Source organism: Hyla sarda, chromosome 2, assembly GCF_029499605.1.
Source record: "Hyla sarda isolate aHylSar1 chromosome 2, aHylSar1.hap1, whole genome shotgun sequence".
Lineage (NCBI taxonomy): Eukaryota > Metazoa > Chordata > Amphibia > Anura > Hylidae > Hyla > Hyla sarda.
In genome coordinates, this window is record NC_079190.1 from 322,363,627 (window position 1) to 322,373,413 (window position 9,787).

A 9,787-nucleotide genomic window follows, 5' to 3' on the forward strand; every position below is an offset into this window, starting at 1 on the left:
TTATTAAGGCACAAAACACATCTTCTAATATTTTATCACTTAAAAATCAGAGGGGAGAGATTATAGAGGATGATGCGGGTATTAGGGAGATAATGCTGCACTTTTATACATCTCTTAATTCATCTAAAACTAAAACGAGGTATATCGATATTAAAAACTTTCTGGGAGAAATATCTTTAACGAAATTATCTGATAGTGATAGGGAATATTTAGATTCCCCATTGACTATCGAGGAATTAGAACTGGCGATTAAAACATCCCCCAACAATAAAGCACCCAGAGTGGATGGCCTCCCACTAGAGATCTATAAAAAATATTCAGAGATTCTGCTACCAATGCTGTTGGATCTTTTTAATACAGCCTTGATTGAGCAGAATCTACCTAATTCTATGAGGGAGGCAATAATAACATTAATTTTGAAAAAGGCTAAAGATCCCCAGCAACCCGAGTCGTACCGCCCCATTTCTCTTATTACTAATGACATTAAATTACTTGTGAAGATCTTAGCAGGACGTCTAAATAAGGTAATTTCAAATTTGATACATCCCGACCAAACTGGGTTTATCCCAGCCAGATCTACCACAACTAATATCAGGCGCCTGTTTCTGAGTTTACAGATTCCTCCGGACTCCCCCAGAGATAGGGCCATTTTCTCCTTAGATGCTCAAAAAGCTTTCGATTCGGTGAAATGGCCCTTTCTCTGGGCGACTCTGGAGGAAATGGGCTTCGGCCCAAAATTTGTATTCTGGATACAATTGTTATATAAGAATCCCATGGCCCGTGTAAAAGTAAATGGGCAAATATCAGATAATTTCTCGCTCTTCCGCGGTACAAGACAGGGATGTCCCCTATCCCCGCTATTATTCGCCATCGCGATGGAACCCCTGGGGGAGCATATTCACTCCTCCCCTGGAATATCAGGATTCCAATATGGGAATTATACAAGTAAAATCGCGTTATATGCGGATGATGCATTACTTTTTCTAAATGATACAGAGGAGTCACTGAGGAACACTATGGAGATTCTAATTCGCTATGGAGAACTGGCAGGGGTAGGGATAAACTGGGAGAAATCTTTTTTATTATTAATAGACCAATTAGCTACGCAGGTCCACGTTGAAGGATATAGTTATATACAATGCGTGAATCAAATAAAATATCTGGATATAGAAGTAACAACTAACGTAAAGGATTACGTTCCCCTGAATGTAATCCCAGTATTAAATAATCTTAAATCTAAATGCAAAGTGTGGGGGAAACTCCCATTAAGTTCTGTCGGTAGAATAAACCTGATAAAAATGATAGTCACGCCGCAAATTCTATACGTAGTACAAAATTCCCCTGTTTGGATACCAATGACGTTGTTTAAGCGAATGGACTCTCAATTGAGGGAGTTGGTTTGGAGGGGCAGGAAACCTAAACTGAAATTATCAAACTTACAACGGGTAAAAAATTAGGGAGGCTTGGCTTTATCGAATTTATGGGCCTTTTTCTTGGCTGCACAATGTAAACATTTCGATCATTTTGATAGAGTAGATCCTTGTGGAGGCTCGGCTGGGATAATAGCTAGTATTGTTCCTGGCCCAAATTTCTTAATGACCTTGGAGAACGGGTTTGAAAAAAAAAATTTAAGATCTATATCCTACTTTTTTTTTAATGGATAAGATCTGGAGTATTGTTAAACGCATCTGTGGGATAACAGGCTTACATCAATATACCCCATTATGGGGAAATAATCAATTTAAGGAGTTGAATAAACTAATGGGGTTCGATAGGTGGAGGCAAGAGGGAGTAAGCTGGCTAATAGATTTGTATGAGAAAGGAATTATTAAATCGTTTCAACAATGTATAAGAGATTTTCACCTATCTCCAAAGCTTCATTATCAATACCTCCAACTACGGCATGCACTTCATGCTCAAAATAAACAAACTCCCCTGGTTATTAAGAAGGATTCCATTCTGGACATAATAGTGGCTAAAAATGAGTCAAAAGGGGCAATATCTAAAATATATCAGCGGCTTATGTCACATATAGTGGAGACATATAGCGTACCAGCGTTTATAAAGTGGCAATCAGCATCAGGTCTAGACCAGGTAGAGTGGAGATCTGTATTAAGATCAGTAGTTCAACAATCAGTAGGAGAAGGCCCCCGCTTATCTCAACTATATATTCTATATAGAGCATATCAGTCCCCCTCTTTAATAGCTAAATATGGCTCTGGATTAGACTCCAGCTGCCCAAGCTGTCACCACTGGGATGCGGATATTGAACACATGTTATGGGGCTGCCCAATGATACTGACATACTGGCGTATAATTCTTGAATTTATAGAGGAAAAAATTAAGATCAGGGTACCAGCCGATCTTCGGACTTGTGTCCTTGGGTATGTTGAAGACATTGGTCTTGATCAAAACACTCAAATAGCGGTAAGTCGGCTACTTTTCAACGCTAGGCTGCTGATTGCAAAAAAATGGAAAGAGGCTAGGCCGCCGACTCTTGCAGAGTATAAAACTAAAATGGAAAGAGTTATATTATGGGATAAGGCAATATACAATAAGAGAGGAAGTAGTGATCTATTTTCTCAAATCTGGTCAGGATTGCTGGAAGAGTAGTACAGTATGAGGGGAAGGAGGGAGAGGATAAGGTATGATAATTATATAAAAAAAATTTTATATATACTTTTTTTTTTTTCTTTCTCTTTTTCTCCTGGCTTCGGTACAGCGGGGATATACAATGACCATAATTGTGATTGTGAAAAAATTATGCCGCGCCAGGAGCCGGAAGTGGGGGCGCGGACGCGCGAGGCGTCCACAGGGGACCAGCATCAGGTGAGAAGACGGACCCCTATAAAACAGGTAGATGGAACCCACTCTAGCACTGTGACCCTGTGAACAAGCAAACGCGAAACGTGCGTTAGGGTGACATTTTCTGTGTGACCGACAGGTAATGACTGGAGACTGGAGGGACTTTCTTCTACACTTAGCGTGATTGTCCTTGGGGGGTGGAGGAACTTTCCATATGCCCACACCAGTAGTGCTTTTGTTTCTGGGGGAGATTCATGTTATCCACTGCATGGGCACTTTATTGACCTAGGCTGATGGGAAGTGCAATGGATTGTGCTAACTATTAGGCTAGGTTCAGACTACGGAATTTTTGCCTGCAATTCCTCTTTGAAATTGCAGGCGGAAATTCTGCTTGCTAAAATTTATAGTGTACTGAATGGGTTTCCGTTCACAAATTCACACTTCGGAATTTTTGAAGCGGAATTTGTGAACGGAAAATCCGCTTGGAAATTTTCACCTGAAGAAAGGGGTTGCTCTTTCTTCAGGCGGGAATCCGCGCTGAACACATTGCAGTCTATTGGAGACTGCAGTGTCCGCGCGGTCCTAGCGCCGACTGATTCAGTCAGCGCTGGCCGCACTCGGAATCTCCGGGCGGAAATTTCCGGAGATTCCGTAGTCTCAACCTAGCCTTAGAACTATATAATAGTGATTAGAGTGTACTAGCATATACAAATTGTGGGGCTATAGACCTCCAGTGCAATATAATCTTAGTACTGTATTGATATTTCTCTACCTCATGAATCATTTTGCACTGAAGCACCTTTTGACTAATATAGCCATGTTTATTGCTGCAATTATTTATCCCTGCTGTTAGTCCCTCCTGCTGCTATCTCCTAGGAAAATACCTGTGATTATTCTATGCACCTTATAGCCCAGTAGAGAAAAATGTGTTTTCTCCAACCAGTGGATCCGGTCATTTCCTGTTGGCACTTTCTTCTTTTGTCATGTTTCTGTGCTATTACTGTATATGTATTTTTAATGTGTGTGTTTTGCTTTGTGTAACATTAATAAAGTATTCATATTTTAGCATTTTTTGAGTCTACCAATTTTTCTGTAGGACTATATTCTCATGGGTAGCATTACCGCAACAGCGGAGTTATTGTAGGATTTATATATATTGGCATAGTGACAGGGAGGGAACCAGATATGAAGGCTGCATCATAGCTTTCAGTGGGGCCTGTAAGAAATCAGAATAGCACACATTAAAGCAGATATCCAGTGGTGAACAACTTATCCCCTATCCTAAGGATAGCGGATAAGTTTCAGATCGCGGGGGTCCGACCGCTGGGGCCCCCCGCGATCTCCTGTACGGAGCCCCGACAGGCCGCGGGAAGGGGGCGTGTTGACCTCCGCACGAAGCGGCGGCCAACACTCCCCCTCAATACAACTCTATGGCAGAGCCGGAGCGCTGCCTTCGGCAATCTCCGGCTCTGCCATAGAGATGTATTGAGGGGGCGTGTCGGCCACTGCTTCGTGCGGTGGTCGACACCCGCTATCTGGCCGGAGAGCCTGGCCCCCGTACAGAGAGATCGCAGGGGGCCCCAGTGGTCGGACCACCCGCGATCTCAAACTTATCCCCTATCCTTAGGATAGGGGATAAGTTTTTCACCACTGGACGTTTTTCATATCTGCGAGGGCTTCGGAAATTTCCTCTGCTGAGATAGGAGAGTCAATTAGCGAAATAGAGTCAGAGGGCAGCACAGCCAACTGAATGTCCTCCAAATACAGGGCCAGATCTTTCTCAGAGTAGGTAGCTTGGGATGCCTATAGGGCATTATAGAACTTGGCAAAATGCTAGGCAATTAGGTGATTCTCTACCAATATGTGCCCAGTGTCCAAGGCAATTTTTAGAATGGGGGCGGGGGGGGGGGGGGGGGGGCTTGGTTTTGCCTCACTAGGTGGGCCAACAACTTACTGGATTGATTTCCGTGCTCAAAATAGAACGGTTTAGAGGAAAAACAGCTTGTTCATTTTCTCATTGAGGTGAAGCATATACTGCCTACCCTTGGTTAGCCGGGCATGTTTATTGATCTCAGTAAGGTCCAACACATAAGCAGCCTCCAACTTACTGCAGGAGTGGGAAAGCTTTAGTTCTTTAATGAAGGACTCCTACATATCAAATGGAGGATTTTAAACAGCCCCACAGATATGCTTTCTAGATATCCCACAGTAACATAGCATTATCAGTAGGCAGATGCATTAGGAGGAATGTTTGAAGTTGGTCAGGGATCCGATTGTTGGAACTGATCAATTGCAGCCAAAACTGATGCACCTTCCAACTCCGAACACATGGATCCGGGGACAGCGAAATCTCAACCAATAAAGGAGAGTGGTCGGAGATGGCCGAGTCCTGTAAGTCACCTCAGTCACAAGAGAAAAAACTGAGAATTATAGCATGAAAGATAAATACATGATAAGGCATTACTACTAATAGAATAAATGGAGTAACTAGCAAAACTGTGGTGTTTACTCCAAAGATATCTAACCAGCCAACCTCAGTGAGTAAGAATGCCAGAGGAGTGGGGGAAACCTGAGAGACAGAGGGGGTACCAAATGAAAACGGTCCAGGGAAATATCTGGTACTAAATTAAAATCCCCGAAGGTGACTCCTGCATGTGGAAATCCCACTGCAAAAGTAATTGCCATATGAATCACCTCGAGGGTAGCTGGGGGTGGTGGGTCATAGAGACCAAGGAGAACGAAAGGGACATTGTTAATAAAGGTATGTACAAAGATATATCGACCTAGGGGGGTCTACCTGTAACTATGTATGGACTAATAGGGAAACACCTAGAGTAGGTGGAATGACAGGAATGACTGGCCCACTGTACCCATGGTTTCCTTAACACCGCCAGCTTATCAGGTACCATATGTGTTTCTTTGAGACATACAATATGGGGGTAAAATATATGAGAGGATTAACGCCCTCTTTTTGACAGAACCCATCCCCCGAACATTCCATGATATATATTTCACATTAGCCATCATGATAATAGTGGGACAGGTACATAAAGGGGACTGAGCAGCAATAACAGAACATTAAGGGATGAAAGGCATCAAGGGGCACTGACCGCAGAGCATCCATAACATTGGATTGGACCTACAGCCCAGTAGATGGCAGAGGCGAAAAACAAACAGAAAAAACAGAACAGAACCGTTGATGGTATGGTACAGTGAGTCAAAAAGGCACCTATTCGGCTCTAGGCCATACAAAAGGAACCCAGGCAGGTTCCTTAGAGTGACAGCACACCAGGATCGCCATAAAGAGTTGGACAGCCAAGTGGACAGCAAGTCCCATAGAGGCACAGCATGGCACCCATCATCCATCAGCACTAAATAGAAAACCAAACGGGATGATGGAGGCACCAGTGGGGGGGGGGGGGGGAGGTCTCACAGCTTTCGCTTAACTTACACGAAGGTGGCTCTCCGACTGCAAATCAGCAGAGAAATCCAGGAAAATGGAGACCTCAGCATTATTTTAGGTTATTTCTGGGACCCTACGTGCTAAGCGAAGAATCAGGTCGCGGTCATTGCAATTCAGGATACAGGCCAGCAGTGGTCTTGGAGATGCCCCAGGTGGAGGTGGCTTCGCAGGGACTTTGTGGACCCATTCCATTGTGAAAGCCATGGAGTAAGCAGCACCAGGATAGATCTCTTTAAAGGGTACTCCGCCCCTAGACACCTTATCCCCTATCCAAAGGATAGGGAATAAGATGTCAGATCACCGGGCTCCCGCTGCTGAGGACCCCTGGGATCGCCGCTGCAGCACCGCGCTATCATTACTGCACAGAGCGAGTTCGCTCTGTGCATAATGATGGGCGATACAGAGGACAGAGTAGAGTGACGTCATGGCTCCGCCCCTTGTGACATCACGGTCCGCCCCCTTAATGCAAGACTATGGCAGGGGGCATGACGACCGCCACGCCCCCTCCCACAGACTTGTATTGAGGGGGGTGGGCCGTGACATCACGAGGGGTGGAGCTGTGACGTAACGATGCTCCGGACCCTGTATTGCCCGTCATTACGCGCAGAGCGAACTCGCTCTGTGCAGTAATGATAGCGTGGTGCTGCAGCGGCGATCCCAGGGGTCCTCAGCAGCAGGACTCCGGCGATCGGACATCTTATCCCCTATCCTTTGGATAGGGGATAAGATGTCTAGGGGTGGAGTACCCCTTTAAGCCATTGCTCCACAAATGTCCCGGGCACCAAATCTTCTGACCACTCTGGGAGGCCAGTGATTTGGATATTATTCCATCTCAGTCTATTTTCAAGGTCGTCTGCCTTCTGTTTGCAAAGTTCAAACTGAGACTCCAAATAAGTGAGGGAGGCAGGAACAGGAGCCGGCAGGAACAGGAGACAGCATGTCTTCTACAACAGAAATCCTCCCCCTCTGCATGGGTGACCCTATCCTTTAGGGCCTGCATATCCTGCCTCAGGAGCCCCACATCGATCTTCAGCTCCTCAATTTTAACTGTCAGGGTAGTCTGGCAGGAGTTAATTGCGGACAGCAGTTGTGCAGACACGTCCCTCAGTGAGGGTTCATCATCCTCCTCTTCTGCCAGCAGGTCCGCCGGGATGGGAGGGAGAGAAGCAGGTGCACTCCCTGCTGACTGAGAAGCACGGGTGCCATGTTGGACAGGATTGTGGGGGATTCTTTCTGCTCTTCTGCCGCAGCACCGCTCCGGTTACGGCTGGCATTGGGCTTGGGAGGCATTCCCTGAGATCTGGAGCGAGTCCAGGGACAATTTTACCCCCCACAACTTGGACTTTGACTGACTTTACCCGAACAGCAGGACACTAACGGTATAGTGTAGTTGCTCAGCATTTGACTTCTCCACAGACTTCTCTGATTTGGATGCTTCCACTTTCTTCTCCTTGCCCATGACCTGACTTCCTCTCCTCCTCACCTACCAGACTTTGCACCTGTCCATACCAGACTTTGAACAACCATGAGGCTGGAATTCCACTGAATTTTTTTGTTGCAAAAACACCGTAAAAAAACGCCAATTTTCCCGCACGCTGCGTCCAGATGTTAGCTGTAAGTCAATAGTGAACTGCAAAATGCCCGATTCACTTGGCGTTTTTCAGTTTGGCGTTTTTTTTTTATCCTTTTGCCATTTTTCAGCAATTTCGTCTCAGGGGCTGGATTTTCAAAACGCTCGACAAAAACCTAGTTTGGCGTTTTTTTCCCTGAAATCGTGGCGTTTTCCTCCCATAGAAGTCTATGGGAGAGCAAAAATGGCAAGAAAAACGCCATGTTGGTTTTAACTTTTGCGTTTTTGCAGGCGGTTTTTATTCTTTTTTGGACTTTAGCGATCCAAAAAAGTGATGGAGATACCTTTTTATTAAAATTTCGTAGGGTACCATTAAAAAGATAATAATAAAAAAGATACAGTAGTGATGGAAATTTTTTTATCTAACGGAATTTTTTATTTTTATTTTCGAAATTTTTATTAATTTTTAAACAGGGATAAATTTATCTGGGTGGGTAAAGCACTAAAAATTTAGCCGACAATAATAAAAATGTAGTGTGTGTGTGTGTGTTTTTCAGGTAGTACTACTACTCCCAGCATGGAACACACTGCTCCATGATGGGAGTAGTAGTACCTATGCTAATAGACAGATCGCCTGTTGCGATCCTTCTGTATAATTTATAGATGCGGCCGGCCACTCTTCTATGGTCCTCTGCACTGACGTATATATACACCTATTCATATTTCCCGCAGAGAGCTGTGATTGACCAGATGGTTCCAGCTAATCACAACTTTCTGTGGGAAATATGACTAGGTGTATATATACGGCAGGGCAGGGGACCATAGGAGAGCGGCCTCATCTATACATTATACCGGAGGATCACAGCGGGTGTCAGTAGTGATACCCGCTGTGATGTGTTCTTAACTACAAGTACTACTACTCTCAACATGGAGCACACCCTGCTCCATGCTGGGAGCTGTAGTACCTGCATTAATTGACCGATCGTAACAGGTGTCAGAAGTTAGGTGCGATCTGTCTATTAATGCAGGTACTACAGCTCCCAGCATGGGGCAGAGTGTGCTCCATTTTGGGAGTATTAGTACCTGCAGTTAAGAACAGATCACAGCGGGTATCACTACTAACATCCACTGCGATCGTGCTGTCTATGCAGAGATGGAGCAGCTGTATATATTGCTCGCATCTCTGCTCTGCACTATACTCCGGCCACTCACTCATTCATATTTTCCTCAGAGCTGTGATTAGCTGCAACCATCCGGCCAATCACAGCTCTGGGCGGAAAATATGAATGAGTGATGTTCTATACACATCACTGGCCGGAGTATAGTGCAGAGATGTGAGCGCTGCATACAGCCGCATCTCTGCTATATTATGGACGATCGCATCGGGTGTCAGGACTGATACCCGGGGCGATATGTCTATTAGTACAGGTACTACTACTCCCATCATGGAACAGTGTGTTCCATGCTGGGAGTAGTAGTACTACATAAAAAATGTTTTTAAAAAAAGAAAAAAAGTTCATCACACACACTTTATAAAAAAAAATGTATTCACATTTTGTTATAAAAAATAAACATTTAGTTAAATAAATTTTTTACATCCCTACTGCATCCTTTTTATTTTTTTATTTTTTTGGTACCCAACTAATTTTGTACAAAAAAGGGGCCAAAAAAGGCAAATTCCACATAAAGGTAAAAACGCCAGAACGCAGGGAAAAACTGTGGCAGTTTTTCTGGCGTTTTTTCTGGCGTTTTTAAGACCAAAAAAATTTTAAGCAAAAATCTCTGTGGAATTCTAGTCTGAGAGGTATGGGGCAGGTATGCTGCTGGGATGCTCACATTGTTCTGACTGGACTCCTCCCCATCTAGCTAGACCAGGGGGATTAGAGCTTGACTCTAATTGGCCACAGTGATCACATGACTCCTCTGCAACCTTTCTCTTAAAGGCACAG